Below are 23,629 nucleotides of genomic sequence, written 5' to 3' on the forward strand. Positions count from 1 at the left end.
AGAGTGGCATGGACATGTATACACTACCAAATGTAAAACCGATAGCTGGTGGGAAGCAGCCACATAGCACAGGGAGATCAGCTCGGTGCTTTGTGACCACCTAGAGGGGTGGGATAAGAGGGGTGGGAGGGAGGGAGACGCAGGAGGGAAGAGACATGGGGATATATGTATGTGTATAGCTGATTCACTTTGTTATAAAGCAGAAACTAACACACCATTGTAAAGCAATTATACTAATAAAGATGTTAAATAAATAAATAAATAAAAATTTAAAAAATAAAGAGCCTGGCAAAATAGTTGACAATGACAGTGTGTCCACTGCCAGCACATTCTAGAAGTTTTCAACATCCAAAGTAAAGAAATACCTTCCCAAACGGTACCTACAGGCTCAAGTAAGACAATAGATTACTATAAATAACATTACACTTCTGGAACATGATAAAGAAGACTGCCAAGAGTGAAATTCCTCTAAAACAGACAACAGGAGGATTTGGAAATCGAAAGACTGAAGTTCTAATCGCTGCTTCACTTCTTGCAACACAAATTAAGTGATTTTTTTTTCTTATAACAAGAGTTATAACTCAGAGCCCCAGTAACTTGATCTGTAAAATGAGAATAATAACAATAAGTTTAGTATTTATTATTTAGTGCAAGGTAGCGTGAGTGAACACAGATGTGAATATAATCCAGAGATATACTAGTTTAATTTTCACACCAGAGCATCATTCACTTTTCTGAATTGTATGCAAACCTCATGTGTTCCCTTCCTAGATAAATAAGGGTGAGTTATGCACCTGAGTTTGGGAACCAGGAGAGAAAGAAAATCCTCACTTTCCTACAAAGATGCTCTCGGGATGTATCAGAAATGCCCCAGGTCAAGACAATGTTTCTGAGTCTATTAATTGCCTCAGTGCTTGGCCACAATAACTGATATCAAGATAAGAGTATGATATTTTGCAGTTACCCTCAAAGTGTTTCTATCCTGCATAATGTCAGAGCATTCTGAATACACAGTTCCTGAAGAACTGTGACCGTAAATAAAAGCATGATGTGATAGAACCACTAGAAAACTCAGAAAGCATGATTGTACCGACTTAACAAGATGACAGCAACAGGACATTGGAAGCTATCGTTGGAGGAAAAATATTCCGAGCAAGTAGGTTGTTTTTGGTTGCTTCTCCAACATTCATTTCCCCTTTATGTCTTCTTAATGAGGCTCTGAATTTCCAGAGGGCGTCCCCGACTAGGCTAAATCATTCGATGTATGCCAAAACCCCTTAGCTGCAGTGTAGGTGTGGAGATGGTCACTTTAGCCATAAATACTTGTTCTACTTCAAACCAGTCAAAGGAAAACTCGAGATTTATTGTTGATAAAGGAAAGAAGTCCTCTCTTTTTCTGTGAAGGAGGAAGCCTTTAGGCCCTGAATTGACAGAAGTCATCTTGTTACCATGATAAAGAAGCCAGTTGAAAATGGAGGGCAAAGCTGAGATCCACAGAAAAGCCTCATTCATGAGCTTCTGCTCCTGGATATTTGTTCATGTGAACAAATCCCAGTTTGAGTTGCATTTGTCTATATCTTGCTACTGAAACCATCATAACGTATACACAAAAGTAATAAATCTGCCACCAAAATTTGACGCTTTGTGATATCCTGTAATGAAATCAGACTAATAATGATTAACTTAAGAATGGTATTATAAGCAAAACCTGTGAGGTAGAGAAAGATATTAAGAATTGGAAAGAAACAATATGTAAGTGTGTAGTAAGAGGAGAAGAATAATGAGAACTTGCAGACAAAGTAAAAACTCAAAAGTGGCTGTGAGCACATTGTAGCATTATTCACAGTAGCCAAGAAGTGGTAGCAATCTGAATGTCCATTGTCAGATGAATGGATAAAGAAAATGTGGTATAAATACACAATAGAATATTATTCAGCCTTAATTTAAAAAGAAGAAGAAAATCCTGCCAGATGCTCCAACACTGATGAACCCAGAGGGTATTATGCCAAGGGAAATAAGCTGGTCACAATAGGACAAATAGTGTAGGATTCCACCTGTGCAAAGTATCTAAAGCAGTCAAACTTATAAGTGGAATGGTGGCTGCCAAAGACTGGGGTAAGTGTGGGCAATTGTTGGTGAATGGGTGCAGAGTTTCAGTTTTATAAGATGAAAAACTCCTAGAGGTTTGTTGTACAACAGTGTGAACCCGGTTAACATTGAACTGTACACTTAAAAATGGTTAAGATGGTAAATTCCATGTTACTCATTTTTACCACAGTTTTTTTTTTTTTAATTTTTTTATTTACCACAGTTTTTAAAAAATGGCTCTGGAGTGAGCTGAGAATGGAGATAGATTGCTCGGTAGGTATGGAGTTTTCTTTTGGGGGTGATAAAAAATGGTTTAGAACTAGGTAGAGGTGGTGGTTGCATAACATGTTGAAGGTACTGCATACAAATTTACTAAAATGGTGAATGTGAATTTGTAATGGTAACTTTTATGTGAATTTCACATCAACAAAAAAATGAAGAAAAAAAGTGACTTTGAAATCTATGCAAAGCAGTAGCAAAGTTCACACATACCTAGGGTTTATGATGACCCAGTCAAAATTTAACTGCTTTAGATGTACTAAAATCATTTAATTATCACAAGCCTATAGAGTAGGTGTTACTATCATCTGTATTTTACAGAAGACGAATGAAAATATTTTCCAAGAACACAAACTTGTAGGTCACTCTAGTGAGGACTGAAGTGAAGCTATCTTCAATACCACTTCTTGGGAAAGAAATAGAAATGAAGCTGGTCTCCAGAGGTGTTTCATTTACTGAAAGAATTCTTCTTCCAGGTTCAGTCCATGTGATTCCTAATTATAAATCACATGTTTATTAAAGCAGCTGGAATGAGTCTCTGCTCCTTGCAACCAAATGACCCTACCTAGAACTCAAATGGAGAGCGGATTATAGAACAAGATGGGTCCTTGTGCTTAGAAGAAGAGCCTGAAATCAGGATCAGATTATCAGCAAAGTAAAGGTGATACTGAGTAAAAACAACAGAGGATGAAGAGAAGTGGGACCTGGAAAGACCCAGTTGGTCAGAATCAATTTATTTCTGCTTGATGAGGAGAAAGTTGTAGTGGATTGAAATCAAGTTTAGTCAGATGGTTGAATCGGAATCTCAAAAATTTTAGATAGGACTCTCACCACCTATATAGTCCCTGGAAAGTAAATTAATTTTGCTTTCAGCTGCACCTGCAAAAAGTGATCATGTTGTTCATAGAGGGATACTATAGCTTAGGCTATGCTATTTTCTGCAGTATTATTAGTTATGGGCTCATGATCCACCACCCTTTTAAAAATGTGAGGTCTTGGAGTTAGAATAGTTTGAGTCCAATTTGCCACTCACTAGTCAAACCATTTGAATATGTCCCTGAGTATCAGTTCTTCACATGTAAGATGGAGACGAAAATATGTTCTTTGACAAGCGTGGAGAAAGATGAAGCAGAAAATATGTAAATTAACTACCCAGTGCCTCATTGTTGATTCCAAGTGGTTCACTATTATGTTACTATAATACCTATGATTATCGTTACATGTGTAAAATATCCAACCACATAGAAAAATTCCTAAAATAACAATCACTCTGTAAAAGCAAGTTCCGATTTTTTCCACATATTAATTAATTAGCTATGCCTATATTTCCCACATTGTACATTTCATACACGTGGCACAATTATTTTGTAACTGAAAGTTTGTACCTCTTAATCTCCTTTCCCTATTTCTCTCCTCCCTTCATCCCCGCTCCCCCTGTGGCAACCATCTGCTTAGTTTCTTTATCTATGACTCTGTTCCTATTTAATTATGTTTCATTTCTTTTGGTTTTTAGATTCTACATATAAGTGAAATCATTCAGTATTTGTCTTTCTCTGTCTGACTTACTACACTTAGCATAATACCCTCTAGGTCCATCTATGTTTTGGCAAATGGCAATATTTCATTTTTTATGATATATATGTATATACCATATGTGTGTGTGTGTGTATATATATATATATATATATATATATATATAAAATCTTCTTTATCCATTCATCTATTGATGGACACTTAGGTTGCTTCCATAACTCTATATCTTAACTATTGTAAATAATGCTGTTGTGAACATTGGAGTGCATGTATCTTTTCTAATGAGTGTTTTCCTTTTCTTTGGAGAAAATCCAGGAGTGGAATTGCTAAATTGTATAGTAGTTCTATTTTTAAGTTTTTGAGGAATTTCCATACTGTTTTTCCATAGTGGCTGAACCAATCTACATTTTCAGCAATAGTGAATGAGAGTTCCCTTTTCTCCACATTCTTGCCAACTCTTGTTATTGTTTTGTCTTTTTGATAATAGCCTTTCTGACAAGAATGAAGTGATATCTCAATTATTATGGTTTTGATTTGCATCTTCCTAATTATTAGTAGCACTGAGCATTTTTTCATGTGCCTGCTACCCCTTGTATGTCTTCTTTGGAAAACTGTCTATTTGAGTCCTTTGCCCATTTTTAGTAATCAGGTTGTTTTTTCAATGCTGAGTTGTATGAGTTCTTTGTATATTTTGGATACTAACCCTTTACCAGATATACCATTTGCAAATATTTACCTTTACTTTTGAAAAATATTTTCACTATATAGATTTATAGGTTGAGGGTGGTTCCTATCAGCATGTTGAAGATTTAATTCAACTTTCCTCTGGCTTCCATCACACCCATGAAAAAGTCAGCTGTCAGTTTCATGGTTGCTGCTTTGAAGGACAAGTGACTGTTTCTCCGTCTGCTTTTATTTTGTTAATCTTCGATTTTCAATGGTCTTAACAGTATGTACTTAGATGTAATTTTTACTGTATTCATATTTATTGAGTTTGTCAGTACTTCTTGAGGGTGTTTTAACTAATTTTTCCAATATTTTCTAGTATGAAGTATTCTACTATTTTCTAATATTAATGGTTCTTATATTAATTTTTCCCCACATTCCATGTCCTCTATTCCTGGACTTCATCAATATTAATGTTAGACCTTCTTTCTGAGTCTGACATTTACTCTGACACTTTTTCCCCAATGTTTATAATTTTTCTCTATGCAAATGTTCAAACATCTTCCATTGTCATAATATTTAGTTCTGTAATCCTATCATCTGCTGTATCTAATCTAATGTTAGACTCTGTTAATGAGTCATTTTGCCTAAAGATAAATATATATATAATAAAAGAATCTACATCTGTCTGCATTACATAGATGTCCATTTATATTTTCTGTTTTCCTCTTGGTTTTTGTCCTTACGATACTGTCTTTTGCCATGCTTTTTAACTTCTGATTGAATTTCAGATATTATGACTCTAAAATATTGTAGAGTTTCATATCATATTTTCAAATGTTATTTTCTATATCTGGGAAAAGCCTATCTTTCGTTTCACTGTACAGATAGAGCAGTGACTGATCATCTTAATCCAACCAGATTATGATAAATTAAAGGGGGTGAAGTTCTAGTAAGGTTTAATCTACCTCTGATTTATATTGCTTTCTAAGTTTTTGTTTTCTTTTTGTTTTTAACTAAGAATATGATGTACTCTGTGGGGTGCTTTCCCTACTAGGTAAAAATCCAAAGTCTTTGATTTTCTCTGCTCTTTCTCAGTAACTTCTCTTGGATTTTGTAATGGACTTCCAGTTTATTCAAATGCCTGGGCTTAGCAAATGCCCACAGGTTGTTAAGTGTTTCAGAAGCCATCTTTCATCTCCAAGTTTTTTCTCCCAGAATATTCTCGAGTTCTTTTGACCCCAGCAACCCTCCTTCAGGTATTTTTTTCTGTATGTTAGCTATATTTGATGTATTTTATTTTATTTATTGTATGCATTTTATTTATGTTTATCTATACTAGATGGGAATGCTCATCTGCTGTTAAGTACCATATCTTAATCAGAGCTGAAAATTCCCAAGGCAAAAATCATAAATACATTTGTAACTTAACAATATATAAAGTTAATTATTTTACTTAATCTTCTTCTGAAAATTCATGCTCTTTTCTAGCATTCTAATCCTGTTTTGAACATTTATCTATTCAACTGACATAATATTCTTACTGTTTTACACTGTCATTGTTTGTCTAGATTCAACTACATTTACAATATATCTGATGCATTACTGTTATATCTTGGACTTTACTTCTGGGAGTCTTTTTGTGTTTCTTATATGTACATCCTTTGGAAAATAAACATAAATCATAACTAATTAAGTCTGATGTGTAACTGCCTGAGTTTCTAGGTGCTACTCTGTTTAACTTTGAAATCTAAATGAAAAGTAGACAATTGTAAAAAAATATTAATGTACTAAGCTCCCAAAGATAGTTTTAGAACCAGGAAAGGGTCACATTCAAAATTATATACATTATTATTTGTTTACATCTTTTGTGTGAGAGCTTTGGTGTTACTCTGCAACTATGAGACTCCATGAAATTAAGTCTGGTTTCTTGTCATCTTTTCGTGAAACTAAAGCTAATGATGCTGGTCTTTAAAGTGCTGCCTAATCTATGTTAATATAATGCAGATTATTATGGAAGCTATAATAATCACAGGGAAATTGATAATGACTTGAATCAGTGCCTAGCTTGTTAATTGTAAAGCTTTTACTATAAAAGGAAATTATTTAACAACTGCACTTAACTAGTTATGAAGTTTTAATAGACATAGAGATTAATGGTTCTTAATCTCTATAGGATATAAAATTATTGTGTTTATGGTAAAACTGTGATCTTCACACATTGATAATTTACATCCAGGTAAAGATTTGGAAATCCTAATGTTTCATTTTTTCCATGATTATATATTTAAATGATTTTATTGACAATAATATAGTGATAGAATTTTTGTGACTAATAGAGCCAAATATTCAAATAGAGTGACAGTTGAACAACACAGGTTTGAACTGCTCAGGTCCACTTATACACAGATTTTTTTCAATAAATACATACTACAGTACTACATGATGCATGATTGGTTGAATCCATGGATGTGGAAGCTTGGAAACAGAGGGCCAACTGTAAAATTTTACGTGGATTTTTTATTTCACAAGGGGTTGTCACCTCTAACCCTCGCCATTGTTCAAGAGTCAACTGTATTATCACCTCCTACAGATAAGACTTACTGAAAGAAACTGTATCTCAATTCTACCAGCTTAAACATTTTAGAATCCACTTTAATACAGAATAAATTTGATACTTTACTATTACATATAAAGCTTAAAATTTGAAGGCCCTCAGAACAAGCAATTCACTCACAAAACTCCCTTTTTAGTGTAATTTCCTGATATTAGACCCTTTCAAGAAAATATATTTTAATAAAGAAAAGTAGATGAAGAGGTAAGAAACACTTATTGACTGGCTTTTGCTTGTTGTACAGTATACTAGTTGCTTTAAATATGCTAGCTGATTTAACACCTCCAATTTTATAAAATATACATTGCTATTTTTATGTTCAAGATGCAACAACTGCAACAAAGTTTAGCACATTGCCACAAATCTCGAGGCTACTGAGTATGAAGCTTTAATTTGAAAAGCAAGTATGTCCAAATTTTCCCACCCAGTAGATATTAAATGTAAAAGTTACAGACCAATAGAAGGTGGAAAGTTTTAAAGGAGAAGAAGAGAATGAGTGCCTAAAAACAGCTTCATTATCTTCATGAACTTCTGGTGAGGCAGTGCTATAGATTCCCCCAAATCCAGTGACCACTTGCTTAATTTTTCACATCTTCTCCTTCCATTTTATATATAGTCCATTTTATTGCTTAGAAGATTCCATTAGTAGTGACCTAAGAGAAGGAGGTGTAGAGAGAAAGAGAAGAGAGAGAGAAAGAAACAGAAAGAGACAGAGACAGAGAGAAAGGATGTGCTTTGAGTATATTTGGTGGTGTTCACATGATTACAATATTTACCATCATCCAAATTAACACCAAGAATAAACTGCAGTCATTCTCAATGGCTTTGTATTCTGTAACTAGATGAGGTCCAATAGGTTGACACAGGAAGATAATAGAGAAAGCATGTCAGGCCACGGTAAAGATTATTGACTTTAATGGCAAGGAAGCTTCTGGAGAAATGGCCAATTTGTATTTCCCTTTGTGAAACATTTTCTGATCTGTACAAGAGAAAAAAATAAGGGAAATAGACCTAACAAAGAAAAACTAAAAAGGAAAGAAAAAAAAAAGAATAGGAAATTAAAGAAAAAAGAAAAGAAAGGAAAGCAAAGGAAAAGAAAGAAAAAAATAAAATTAAAGAGAAGACAAGAAAACTCCTCTAGTCCCAAGGCACTTTTATACCACTAGTGTGATCCAGATAAACAGCAAACTTTTCCCCTTACTCTGCTTTATAAGGAGATTTCTAGCTGAAACTATTGAGTTATTTGCGATAACGGAAGGAGAGTTGCCAAGTCAGGGAGAATTAAATTAGGCTATAAAATAATACAAAAGAAAGAGGAGAAAATATTACCAAGTTGGGACTAGTGTTTTGAGAGAGGAAAAGACTTTTGTTTTAGATGGAATTACAAAAACTGTAGGAGGACATCTGTAATATTTAGGACTTTGGGGAGACTAGCAAAGGTAAGTGGAATTTTAGGGGGTTTGCTCTGTGACATGTGATATAATTTCTTTTGCCACTTATTTGAGAAATTTTAAGAAGATATAAATTACTTTTCGGTGCTTTGCAGACTTCAAATTGGTGACTCTTTTGAATATACGTTGATGCTGAAATTGGCTTCAGGACAGCTCAATAACTAGAGCAGTGGAATGGATGTTATGTTAGAATTAATTGTAGGTGTTTCCACTGATAGTGAACTCCTCAAGAATAAGTATCGTGAGCATTGATGCTTATTTTCCCAGTCCTTTCTCTTCTATACTATAGGTGACACCATTTCCTCTTGCAGGCGCAGGTATATCCATGTGTAGCCCCGACTATGACCTCAGTCAATAGAAATTTAAGAGCCTGCCGAGGGTTCCTTATTCATGTATGAGAGAAATGCACACAAGCATGTCATCTGTTCTTTATGTAGAATTTGCAGGTGCTTATGTAATTCACTGTCTTCCTCCTTGTACAGCTAATGACCCTTATATCAAGGTATTCTTCTGAGGAAGTAGTGAATCTGTTAGGTCCTAGTTTGTGTGAAACCATAAACTAGAAAACACATACGATAGCTACCACAAGAGTACTTTTAGCAAGTAGCATATAAGATTTTAATTAAAACTCAGTGAATGTATAGATTAAATGAATTCTGGGGGCATCTGTTCTATTCTTTAATTCCAAGCTCTGAATTCTTAAAGAAATATACACTTCATTAATAATAAAACCACAGTTATTTCAAGACTGCAGTTAAATTATTGCTTGATAGAGCTTATTTCGTGGCAACTACACTAGTTGTTCATCTCTTTTATGGCTGTGCTCAATGAATAGTTTTATGAAAGTATTCCACTTGATCTAAGAGTCTTGGAACTTTAATTTTACCATGTAAGTGTGAGGTCCCTCTTTCAGTTCAAAAAGGTAAAGGAACACTATTTGGTGCCTATGGAAGGAAAAGAGTTTCACTCTATATACCTAGAGAATTATTCTTCCTAAGCCTAGACAACCACCCCTGTGCCCATAGCTTGTCATCCTCACTTGTCAAAGTGGTGAATGCTTTCTCCTATGTATTGATACTTCTTAATCTTCATATAGGACATGTATATAATGGGATGATTCTAGTAGCAGCAGCTAACACATTCTGCATGCTTCCTGGTAACCCACAGTAGTAAAGAAAGAATCTAGAATGATTCATTCTTCCTCATGTATGGATTTATTCAAAGTGAAACTGAAAACACTGTCTTCTCTGACTACACATAATACATCTGTTTCACTATGGTAGCAGTTATACTACAGGATAAGGAAGAAAGTTCTTATCAGTGTTTAAAAATGTGCTTTTAAACAGTTTACTTTGGTGCACCAACAGAAAGCCAAGAATAAGATAACCAAAATACCAAAATCTTTTATTCTCATGTATAATGTTATGCCATTCAAAACATACTCTCGGGCTTCCCTGGTGGCGCAGTGGTTGAGAGTCCGCCTGCCGATGCAGGGGACACGGGTTCGTGCCCCGTTCTGGGAGGATCCCACATGTAGCAGAGCGGCTGGGCCTGTGAGCCATGGCTGCTGAGCCTGTGCGTCCGGAGCCTGTGCTCCGCAACGGGAGAGGCCACAACAGTGAGAGGCCCGCGTACCGCCAAAAAAAAAAAAAACATACTCTCATCAGTTCACTCCTAAAAACTCAGAACTCCCCCAAGACGGAGGAAAAACACTTATAAAAGTGAGTGGCTTTTCCAAGATGAAAACTTTCTAGAGATCAGCTGTACAACGTTGTGTGTAGAGTTAACAACACTGCACTATACACTTAAAAGTTTGTTAAAAGATAGATCATATGTTATGCATGTTTAACCACAATAAAAACAGTGAGTGACTTGTCCACAATATCATATATTAGTGATAAAATTAGAATCTAGTACCCTGCTTCTTGGAAATACTTACCTTCTTCTCTCTCTCTCTCCCATTTTCCCTCCCTCTCTCTTTTCTTTTCTACCCCCTACCCTCCTTAAAATGTATTTTTAAAAATTTTAAATATATAGCTGCAAAAGTAAGAAAGTGTCATGTGGGAAATTACCTTCACACAAAGGTAGCTTCCAAGCACCCTACCAGACAAGTTTCACAGAGATCAGGAAAAGGAAAAAATCATGGAAAATTGAATTCCTTTAGTCAATTTAAAGCACACAGCACAAAGCAAAGTAAAAAAGATGGGTGAGTTAATGGGCTTAGGATATCATGCAATTAAATTGAAAGGACACTTCTTGATTCCGGGGGATTTTAATATTCATATGTCTTTCTGCTATATAAGCCTTCCCCACTGATGGTTTGGACGCAAGGATAAAAAGTGAGGTTTGAGTGTTTCTTAGGTGGAGGATTCGTGGGGCCATGATGGGAGTCATCAAACTTTGGCTAAATTAAGACTAAAGGAATACTAAATGTCTCATATATATTTCGTATGTCATGGAATACCTAATGTCCCAAGTACCTCGTGAATATTAGGTAGGTATCTCTGCACTCTTCCATCCCTTTCTGTATTCACACATATATGACCTACTTTGTCTTTCTAAAATGCATCACAGTTTACTAATTTACCTCTGCTTACCACGTAAATTATTCCATTCACTTTCCTTTCTTCCATAACAGAATTGAATATTTTCACACATAGAAAATGCACTTTACAATAAGAAAAATCCCCTGGGGACTAAATGCAGGAGATGCTGAGAAACCAAAGAAAGAATAGATAAGCAAATGTGCTATCATACAGTGCTGGAGATGGTATAAGTTTGAAGATTTTTCAGGAAAGTAATTTGGCAATATGTATCAAAAGTCTTAAAACAATGCATAACATTTGACATTTTCCTATTCTAGATTGTTATCTAATTTATATAATGATTCTATGGAAAAATACAGGCATGATAATACATATGACAGCATTATTTATTATAACAAAATTGAAAAAACATAAAGTGTATCTATAGAGCATTGATTAAATAAGTGTTACACTCATAAAATAAGGTAATGAAATTTAAGATGATTATGTGAAAAAAAATATTGTCACATAGATGGTTAAAATCAGATAAAATGTAACTTTATAATTTACTTTGTGGAATTTTTTAATGTATAAAACTGAAATGATAAACTATATTATGCTAAAGACACAGCATCTATAAAATCAGCAATATGTATTAATTAGATAATTAATGAAAACTTTAAAATTTCTTATTTTTCCCATTAAATGAAAACAATTTTTAAAATGATTCCTGAAATAGTATTTCATAACAAAAAGACACAAATATTATTTCACAAGACTGAGGTGTATGTGTCTCTGTATGTCTTGAAGGAATTGTATTAAAGGGGGCATAATATCCCTATGTATTATTTCTACACTCCCCTCCAAGTTCACGAGAAATTTCAAACTTCCAAGTTGTACATTTAATCCTTAAAATACCCAAATAAATAATAAAAGAGTACACTGGGGGGGGTAAGAACTCTTACCAAAAGTCAACTTGGACTAGGCTTTGAAGTAAATATGATCGATTAAAAGAAAAAAATTAGAAACAATGATTAAAGTGGAGCTAATAATTCTGACCCAAGTCAATATTGGGTTTGGAAAACAATGGGTGTTATTTTTAAAAATTTTAAAAAATAGAAAGAAGGAAGGAAAGGAGGGAGGGAGGAAGGAACTTTCTTTAGGGTATTAACTATATCTTAAGTATTGTATATAACCACTCCAAAACATACCATTTAAACTTCAAAAACAATTTGCATACATTTACTTTTTGTAATCAAATGGAATATAACTATGCATAATGGTACAAGGAAATCAGAATTTATTTCTCCTTTTCACATAAAAATGTAACTGAAATAATTTAAACTTTTAAAAAAAATTATAGAAATTCAAAGCAACCTACTAATTTTGGTATGGTTTTGACTATTCTAAATTTGAAAATTTATATAAAATCATAGGGTGTATAACTTTTGTGGAACTGGCCAAAATGAAAAAAAAAAGGAACATACATATATTTTCTTGTCCTACACCTCTCTAAATTTAGTAATAAAGTAACAATTATGTCAGAAAAAAGTGAATAATAGAGTTATTTAAAATGTTATTTTGTGATTTTAATTTGATATTATTTTTTAATAAAACACTAAATCTACGCATTGTCACACACAAAGATGAAGAAAATCAGATTTTTAGTACGTAGGCTCTTGATACATAATGACAAACAGACTATGTGAAGTTGAATCAATGTGTACACTACCAGCAGGGTATGGAAATGCCAACCTCACTGTACTTGTTTTGGCATTGAACATTATCTTCATCTTAACATTTGTCAATATGATAGGCCAAACAATATTTTCAGTTTCGTATTTTAATTTCTCTGGTTAAGAGGAACTTGAATGATTTTTGATCTATTCGTTGGCTATTTGTATTTTCTTCTTTGTGACCCTTACTCATTTTATATGGCATTGCTGCTGTTTTTATTTTCTTTTGATTTATGAGACAACATTAAGTATTGAAGACATGATATTTATCACCTAAAAATTAAAGAAATAATCTCTGGAAGTTCACTGGTTTTATTTGTTTCTTACCACAAATAAAATATTTAAATTTTTATGACATCCCTACTCATCATTAACTGAATTTTTTTTGCAGCTCTTGACTTTTATATTTTGTTTTTAATACATATAATGTGTGAGAAAGAGCACTTTCTGATCAGATCCTGTACAAAGGCAGATCTATTATAGTGTCTTTTGTTATATTTTTCATTATTTCTAAGGATATAATAAACCTTAAATTAGAAGAGTGTTTTACAGTTACATTGTGAGATGTTTCAATAACTAAAGTATATTTACATGGCAACTTCAATGCTTCTGTAAATAATGGTCAATTTAGCTATCCCTTTACTAAGGGATACTCAATTATCCAAAATGATCCAGTGCATTTTGAAAATCCCCCCCAAAACATTAATAAATGCAGAGAATAGAGTGGAGCATTTTAATATCAAGCCCTTCTACAAGACGGGCATTTTCTATCACAGGGACTAGGTTATCAGTGCCAACTTAAATTTTCTGCATCTACTTTATACAAAATATAATTCCCTACTTGAATAATTCTGAAATTTCATTCCCTTCAATAAATGATTTTTGCATACTTATTATATTCTTAGACCATACATGTAAATGTCCTACACCATTATGTCTTCATAGTATTATTAATGGACAAAAATACATCTATCAAAGATTAATTTTTTCCATACATATATTTATAAAAATCTGAATATATCCACTTAGAAACAGCATAATGAACTAGAAATATTTCATGTGTTAAGAGACAGTTATAAAATAGCCCAAGTGGTATGAAGGAAAGAATTAACCACTAATACTATAGGGAATGAAAAAAGAAAAAGGAGCATATCTGGCTAGAGTATGCTGGAAATGTTTATGGAAGAATAGGAAATTGAGTGGCATTATTAGGCACTGAGATTACTCTTCTAACCACAGATTAGATTCGTCACATACAGACGTCTTCCCAGAGATGTATACTTAAGAGATCATTTCTGGGCAGCATGAGATAAAGGGGGCTGCCTAATCTTCATTATGATTTCTCAGTGTTTCTCTAAAAACGAAGATATTATAGAGTCTTTCAAGAAGCAATATAAGTTATGGTAAGTTTTCATAGCAACTTAAAAATACTGAAGAAAAAAAGATGAAATTTCCACTGAAATGACCATTCAAATCCATTTAGAAATTTTATCCTTATATGGAATACAAATTTGGATGCAGAAGATACTTGGGAAAGCCAGACTAGACAAGTGATCTTTAAGTGATTTTTCCTACCTGTTTGTACTCATTGTGAGGACTGGAACCATGATTAAAATATATTCTCTTTCCTTTCTAACCCACTCCTATTATATTCATTTGTGCCAGTGTAAAGCATCATAACCCACCTCAAATCCCAGGCATCATCTCCATCCTCTCTATCTCTTTTGTCCTATAAGCAACCATCAATCCTATCAACTCTACTTTCTATGTAGCTCCCTATTCTGCTGCTTCATTTGTTAGACAGAATAACATAGCTGTTAAGAATATGGTAGCTGAGTCAGAGAGATGTGGATCTGAATCCTTGTCTTACCATTTACTAATTATATAAAGTACTTAATTACCCTGAGTTCAGGTTTTCTGTTTTGTTTGTATAAGGATAATAATAGTTCCCATGTACCTCATAGGGTACTTTTAAAATATAGGTGAGAAATTCTTGTAAAGCACTTTTCCTGGTGCATAATTGTTCAGCAAATGTTAGCTTTGACTTTTACTATTGTTAATTGTTATTAGTGCAAGTCACTACCACCTCATGGTTAGATCATGGCAACCACCTCCTAACTCTGGTTTCCCTGATTCCGTTCTTTCCTTCATGTTGCCTTTCTTTATGTTGCAGGTAGAATCATATTTTTAAAGCACAAATGTGTGCACATTACTCCCTTGCCCCATGGGTACCCGTTAGTTTCAGCGTAAATCCCAAACCCCTAATCACCATGCCTAACCCATTCCTGATCTGTCTCCTGCTTATCATGCCAGATTTTTTCTTGCATTCTTCTTTGACAAAAAGGTTTAAAAGCTTGAGTGTGCCAAGAATTACTAAAAAGTATATTCAGACTGATTCTTATCATATACCCACAGATTTTCATTTAGTAAACCCAGGGTGGGGCTCAGAACTTTGCATTTTAAATTAACTTTACCTCCTACACCTCCTTAGGCCGTCCCCACCCCACCCAACGCCAAGAGATTCTGACGAGGGAACACAACTTCAGAAACTTTGGCTTGTGTTGTATTATACTCCAAAGGCCTTTTTCAGCATTTTTTGCCTAACTGCCTCTTTTTTTTTTTTTTACTCACCTCAGAAGTCACTTTTTCAAGGAAGCAGTAAAATGTTGAGCTTCTTTTATTTTAATTCTTTGGAGAAAAGCAGACTTCTGATATTAATTTGGTCTCTTATACATGTTTTCCTATTGAGAAGATAACTCATTGTGTAGTTGAAAGTTACTACATTTCCTCATTTTACATTAATACTTTGTCATCTTAGTGCACGTGTCTCTCATGACTTTGGTCAGCATGAATAAAACGTTCCTGAAATCTGAACTCTACCAGGCAAAGCAGTAAAACTGAGATCATTAATATTTAGAAATGAAGAGTAGATCCTGAAATAGAATACATCTTGTGAGGTATCACCTAAAAACAAAACAAAAGTACACGCATCTGTCTTAGGTTTGGCTTATTTTCAACAACATCTGGGATGAAACATAACTGTTGTCTCTCTGCACCCAGTGACTTTGTACCTTTTGTCCTAACGGTGGCATTTCTATTTACTGAAATACTCAGCCATTTCATTTAAGACATAAAATTTAAGAGAATTAATATTATTTATTGTTATTTTTCCCCTTTTACAACGAGAGTCATCCCTTGCATGCTCTTGATTTTATTTAAATTTTCCCTCGGGTCATAAGTAATTTAATAGCTAGGGGTGTGTGTGTGTGTGTGTGTGTGTGTGTGTGTTAGAGAGAGAGAGGGAGATAGAGCAAGAGAGAAAGAGAGAGAGAGAACTTGTATCTGTGTATTTATTTTTTAAAACTCTTCCCAGTAAAATCAGTAAGATTTTGCCTTTTCTTCTCCCAGCATTTGACAGATATAGACGTAGAGATAAGAATCATGATAGGCTGTTGAATAGTTTATCTGTTTGTAGTTTAACTTCAAATATATGACTCTAAATTTCAGAATAGATATATCACTTGGTGTAGTTCAGATAATTGATTCATAAGTCAGCTGCATCAGGCAGGTTTTGATGGTATCTTTATAAATAGGCCGGAGCTTTCAAATGCCTGATTATATCTCTCATGCTGACATGAAAGGCACTTAGGGGTTGGAATATGCTAGCAGTACAACTTGTATTCTAGATACAGTTCACGAGGCCTATTAGCGTCCTATGGTACAAGTAACAAAATATCACTGAATGTAATAAATTGAATGATAATCCCAGAAATGCTTTTCTAATTGTGTTTTAAAGGAGCAGTGTGAGTTATGACTTTTACATTAGATGTTTAGAAATAAAAACACAAGCCATTTTAATACATTTAAAACATAAACCAGCATGATAATAAAATAAGAGGATTAAAAATTCCAGAGACATATCCACCAGCGCATACTGCTAAGATGGTTTCTCATCCATATGTGAGTCAGATGGAGCCTGCTTTTACAAAATGCATTCACTCAATCTGTCTTCATAATTCCAGATGTATGCACACACACCTTTTATCCTAAAATTAGGTAAAGGATTAGGAATTTGCATAGTGAGATATTTGTCAGACAACAGTAAACATACAAGATTCTGAGCTAGAAACAATATATTAGACAAATTTATCTGTTTAATTCTAACCAGATCCCCTGTACACTTTGTGAATTTCTTTGGGGCCAAGTATTCTATAACATACATTATACATTGGCTCCTCCCTGACTGCTGTCCTAACCTGACTTTCTGGTCAGTTCTCATGTACATAGAGGATTTTTTTTTTTTTTCTGGATAGGCTTGAAATACTTCATTCTAAGTACTGTTTCCCCACTCCATTCTGTACCACAAAAATAAGTACAGAACCCTATAATCCTAGAAGCTAGCTATATCCGTTTGAAGAAAATCAGAATAGAACACCCCAAAATATGCCACTTTGGCACATTGAGTATTTTGACTTCAAGGCACTTAAACAGCAGGTGAAAGAAAGACTCTTACCCTCTTTTTTCTTCCAAAAAGTTCCTCAGCAAATATCAAAAAGTGCACAACAGGAAACACACTGGGGAGAAAACTTTCTAGCGCCCCAAATTTGGAATGTGTTATCTTCCAAAGGAGAATATCTTGAAGCATGAAGCCCAGAGTTGTCTGAACCAATCCTAACAAGTCTTCACGTGTGGGAAGTGCCTGGAGACCTTCTGCTGGAGGATGGAGCTGCCAGTACACTTGGCATCCCACACGGGGGAGATGCCCTTCAAGGGTTGTGCCTGCTCGCAGCAGCTCATGAAGAAGAAGTTCATGCAGAGCAAAGGGACCAAGCTGCATGGAGCTCCCAAGCTCCATACCTGTCCCACCCGGGCCAAGTTCTTTTTGTCCCAAAGGGAACTGCAGCTGCACCAGGCTTTTAAGCACTGCGGGGAGCTGTTTGCATGCAAGGAGTTCTGCTGTGTGCAGCAAGAATGGCCTGTAGATGCACACCAAGGCCAAACACAGGAATTAGAGGGCATGTGTCTGCAAGTTCTGCAGCCACGCCTTTACCCAGAAGGCAGGTCTCAACCTGCACCTGAGCAGGCACGTGGGCCAGAAGCCCTTCCAGTGCCACCTCTGTGGCTACACCTTCTGCACCCAAGCTGGCCTGGAGAAGCGCAACCTCACCACACCGGTGAGAGGCCTGCAGCTGTGAGTTCAGCACCCAGAACGGCCCCTGCTGAGAAGCACGGGACTGTTACCAGACGCGAGGCCCTGTGCCCGATGCACAGTGAGGCCAAACACCACCAAAACTTCGGAGTTTGGAACATAGAAATGTTTATTGCAGGGTTATGCAGGAGGAGGGTGGCTCATGCCTTAAAAACCCCGAACTCCCCAAAAGCTTTCAGCAAAGCCCTTTTATAGGAAAGGTGAGGGAGGGGCGTGGCTAGTTGGTGCACACTTCTTGGTGTCAGAGCCTTTGTTCTTGAGGTCAGGTCACCGTCAGGTCATGATGTTCCTGTAAACCTCCACCAAAACAAATGTTACTCTCTGTTCTGAAAAGAAAGGGCAAGGTCCCAAGGCTCAACTTTCACCCTCTGAGGTCCAGGCCCTGGTTAAGTGGGAGGGGAGTGGCCTGTGCAGGCTGGCCGCCCTACTGGGGAGCACTCATCCAGCACCCAGTCTGGCTCCTCCCACCAGTGCCCAGGCTGAAGAGGCAGATCTCAGCTGACGGCGCCTCAGAGCCAGGTGCCCAGACCCTGCCCAGCTGTCATCACCGAGGGAGCCAGGTGCCAAGACCCAGCCGGCCCTCAGGCTTTTCATTTAAACTGGAGAGAATCATTTGTATAGGATCAATAGGAATACAGGTTGTAGCAAATACCCATCAGGTGAATTCCCAGCTCACAGCAATTGCCCTTCTTTGAGAATAGCCCCAACACAGAGGCGGACCTGAAGTAATGATGTGCAAAGTCCTTGCAACTTAACCCTGACCTCCGGCCAGCTCCTAGGGGTAGACAACTGATCTAAGCTGGACCAAGTTTTGCAACTTGAACAGAGAGACTGAAGCTGGCTGAAGCTGTTACGTTAATGGCAGCATCCATATACTCCAGTTGCTGAGGCCTCCGTGGACTGCGGCCCATGGAGACGGCTGCCGCCCTTAGTTCACAGAGATAGGGATGGGGGAGAGGTTCGCTGCTACTTCAAGGCCAGCAGGAGGCCCTGGTGAGGGCTCTGGAGCTCTGCGGAACACTGCCCTTAGCCTGTCCCCGGCCCCCAAGCTCACCTGCCGGCCTGGAGGCCAGAGGGCCTGGAAGGCCCTGGGGAGAAAGCCAGAATCCACCTCCAGCCACATTCAATGCACCAAGACCACTGTTGCCTGAGCAGGACATCTGACCCCCATGCTGATTGTTGAGCAATGATGGTTACTCGCTAATGGCTGCGTGCCCACTCTGCCCTATTACATGACTGGCCACCACCAGGAGGGTGCCACCAGGAGGGTCCCACTTCTGCCGGATCTGTGGGAAGACCTTTAAAGTGATGTCCCAGCTGTGTGGGCACGTCAGACAGCACAAGGGAGTGAGGAAGTTCAACTGCACAGAGCGTGGCTCCAAGTTCACCCAGTAGGCCCACCTATGACCTGTGCAGAACTGCAATCCACCAAAGCACAAGGTGGACCCTGGTCATTGAAAACCAAACAATGGTGGTTGGGCTCAGCTGAGATGGTGAAGTCCCTGGCCCAGGGCGGCCTGGTCAGCGTCTGTGTGCAGAGGAGAGCCGGGGATCCTGCATCCCTCATTCATCCTCACGGCTGCCATCTCTGAGAAAGGTGACACATAGCTCCCCTGCCCACCACAGCCCACTTGGCCCTGGCCCCCAATAAGCCACAGGGCTTTGGACTCTAAAAAAAAAAAACTGCTTTTTTTTTTTTTGAATGCTTTACTCCCGACCACCTTCATGTTTTGCTCAAAAGATCTTCTCAAGAAGTCCATACCTAACTCCCATTTAAAATAGCCACCCTGCTTTCGCCCACTCCTGAGACATGTGTGTCCTTCTTGGCTGCCTAGTTTTCCTCTGCAGTCCTTGTGCACTCAACATTATTTAACATCCTGTATCATTTACATACTTTCTTTATCATTGTCTCTTCCCATTAAACTATAGGCTTTATGAAGGTATGGCATTTAATATATTTTGTTTGCTGCTGTATCTCCAAAGCTTAGAACAAAGCCTGACCTATAAGAGATTATCGATAAACATTAATTGTTTTATTTGTTTTTTAAAAGAATATACGTGTTTTATGTTTGTAAGTGCGAAGATAAGAATGAAAGAAATACACCAAACTAATAATATTGACTACTCTGGGAGTGATCATTTGAGAATGGTATAAGAGAACTCTCAGCATTTTTGTTCTTTATACTTTTATATTATTTTAAGCACTTTCTTCTTATTAATAGCATGTATTTCTATCACCAAAGAATATTATAATAAAACTAACCATTAAAAAAATAGCGCAGTGCCTGCTATATAATATGCACTCAAACATCTTTTTCAATAAGCATGTTATGGGCTCCAATTATATGCCAGACACTGTGGCAAGACCTGGGGTAGATGGTAGTGAAAATGAATCGCAAGAACTCCACTTTCTTGGAGCTTGAAGTAATGTAATATGGGTCTGTTCATTGCCTAAAGATGGCATGTACTTTCTGTTGTCTATAAAGGTATATTTATATTTGTGAAAATATGGCAAACGGATTTCCAGATTGCTTGGAAAGGAGCACAAGGGCAGTTTCCAGAATGATGGAAATGTTCTGCATCATGATTTGACAGCAGTTACTCAGGTGAATACATCTGTTAAAATTCACTGAACTGTGCACATAAAATATGTGCATTTTATTGTATGTAAATTGTCTTAATCAAAAATGCAAAAGTGTATATATTTTGTTTTCTAAATTATAACACCTGGTCTTGTAGGAAATTAATGAGAGGTAATCCATCTTTAAAATAGAAAATTAATAAATATGATTAATAAGATTTGGGATTAGATTTAGATTGACAAATAAAAATCTATAGATATTAGTAATAAACTGAGGGGAGTTTTAGGACCCATATAAAAATTCTACTGTGCAAATCAGCCCAATAGACTCTTTCAATATTTGTAAATATGAAGTAATCTTTAGTTGTCCTTTGATTACAAAATTAATCAATGCTTATTTACAGAAAATTTGGAATCACAGATAGAAAATTATCCAAGGGCTAATAATCATTTGGCATATTCCATGGCAATCATTTTTTCAAAGATACGTTTGTACATGAATGAAATTATACTTACCTATACTTTTGTATCTGGCTTTCATATTTACTATCAAAACATAGGCATCACCCCCCAAATTAAAAAACATTTGTAGATATGATTTTAAATGTGTGTCTGTTTTTCAGTGGTATTGAGGGAGTGTGGTGCGGTAGAGAAAACAGTATAGTGACCCAGCTACGTTCCTTTCCGAATCCCAGCTCAGCCAATAGCTAGCCTTTGACTAGATTAATCTTTTTGTCTGTGTTGAGGTGTGAAAATGATATAACTAAGTTAGGCAAAATGAGATAACAATATCTTCTTTGCAGGGCACCTTTATATATTTATATAAAATATATTTAAACCATCTAGCACTGTGCTATGTACCTAGCATGTACTCAGTAAGTGATTATACAGTTCACATATACCACAATTATTTTAACCACACTTTTAGACAATGTTATTGTTTAAAATTTTCTCTGTTTTAACAAAGTGTACCTGAACTAGTCTGTTTTTCGGATTAACCATAGCCTAGATGTCAAGACTTGTCAGTATAGGGTCACTGATGATAAATAACATCACATATATCATTCTACGCATATAATCAGTCTTATCACAATTTTTTATACTATAGCCTTCTAGTTCTTAAACTCTTAATTTTAATTATTCTCTGTTTATTGGAATTGAAACTTCGATAATCTTTCAGTAATACTAATTGAGTATATTTTTCAGAGCACTTGCATATTTGAAATTCTTTGTCTTCATATTTCAACCAGAATTTTTGTCTTTATAACTAGAATTTTGCAAAAGTTCCCCTCAAAACTCTTTAGACTTTTCACTTTTCTTAACTAACTTATGTAGTTGCAAAGAAACTTAAGCCATATTAAATTTTTCCATTTACCTGCTTTTTCTTTCTGGGAGACCAGACTATGTAATTTTTTTTTTTTTTTCCTGAAACACGCTGAATCCTATTTGAGACTTACAATTTTACCTATCTCCTTGCATTACGAAGGCAGGGACTGTTGTTTCTACTATAGATTTCTGAGTTTATTATAATTATTTTAAGTTAGATTCTAATCTTCAGGCCTATAATATTTCTTTATATTGTATTATGATATGTTTTAATATATTCATTCCTTTGTCCTTATTTGGATTCTTAAAAATCTCCTCTTGTTTTACATCAGTGTCACTTAACTGATTTTCTGTAATGCCAATGCAACTCTTCATTGCCTAAAATGCATATTTTAAAGTCTGTTCTAGACTTTCTATTTATTCTTCATTTTAAAAATTATTTTAGGGTATATACTTTCCCATTTCATATTAATATTTCTATGTTCTTGTCTTGAGTAATATTTTCAAAAATCCATTATTATTAATGTGTACGTATGGTGGGGGGGCATTTAACTGTTTGTTCTGTTTTATGTTTCTTGATCCTTATAAAAGGAAGGATGTTTTGTGGTCTGGTTTGCCAACATATGGTGCTTCCATTTTTATCCTTATCTTCATCACCCTCTCAACCATTATTTTGGGAAGGGATAGTGTAGCTTTCTCAAATCTCATACTTGAAGTCTGGTTGTTGTGCCATCTCAGCATAATTTCTATGCATAATCAGAATTGACTGAGTTTGGCTGTGCTTTGTGGAGGTGGAGAGGGTTCCCAAACTTGCCATCTTCTCATTACAAGGAAGAACAGATATGTAATGAATAACATGACACAAATTGTTTTGTTTTTGTCTATTTTTAACAAATGCTATCCATGAATAATTCTAAATCACAGCTCTTTTGAGACCCTGCCCCAACATTTCCAACAACCAAACTTCTACCTCATCTGTGTTTGCCTTTATCCATGAGTACAATACAGATGAAGAAAGTTTTCCACTATTGCTCTTCTTATTCCTCAAGCTGTGCATGTTTAGAGAAAGACAGATGTTGGTAGTGGGTCCTGAGTAATAAGAGATAAGGTGTATGGTTCAGAAAATCACTCTCATGGAGGGAAGGGACAGCTGGTCTCTTTTCTGGTTGTGCAGAGCATATGCAAAGCGAGGACTTAAGAAAAGGGTAATATAGGCAAACTGCATTTTTATTCCAGAAGGTAGCACAAAGATAGCTATGATTTTATCTCTGATTTCTATTCTCCATTCAGTTAGTGAAACACTGAATTTCTGTTATATGACTTCTGTTATATGAAACTTCAATGTTATTATAAAATGTCATTATTCAACTTAAAAAATTGAATTTTAACAGAAAATTGTGAAATGGCAGATTCAGTCCTCTTACCTAGTCAATGTCTCAATTAAACCCCCATGATTAAATAATATATGCCAATATGTGTCCAATATTAAAGTTCTGTAATAGATGATCCCTTTCTGGTGGTTATGTAAAGGTGAAATAAAATCATTAAAGCTGTGTTGTTTTATATCTTTCTTATAGATGAATTCAGTTTGTTTAAATATATTTAATAAAAGGACATCATT

The 23,629-nt window shown here is 35.8% G+C and overlaps 1 pseudogene; it reads left to right on the forward strand.

The window, feature by feature from the left end:
• LOC114885452 overlaps nt 1-18,796 on the forward strand; it is a 30,682-nt pseudogene extending 11,886 nt beyond the window's left edge.
• Nucleotides 18,797-23,629: the final 4,833 nt, after the last annotated feature.

The sequence above is a fragment of the Monodon monoceros genome, unplaced genomic scaffold (assembly GCF_005190385.1).
Source record: "Monodon monoceros isolate NGI ecotype Baffin Bay Population unplaced genomic scaffold, NGI_Narwhal_1 Super_Scaffold_6, whole genome shotgun sequence".
Lineage (NCBI taxonomy): Eukaryota > Metazoa > Chordata > Mammalia > Artiodactyla > Monodontidae > Monodon > Monodon monoceros.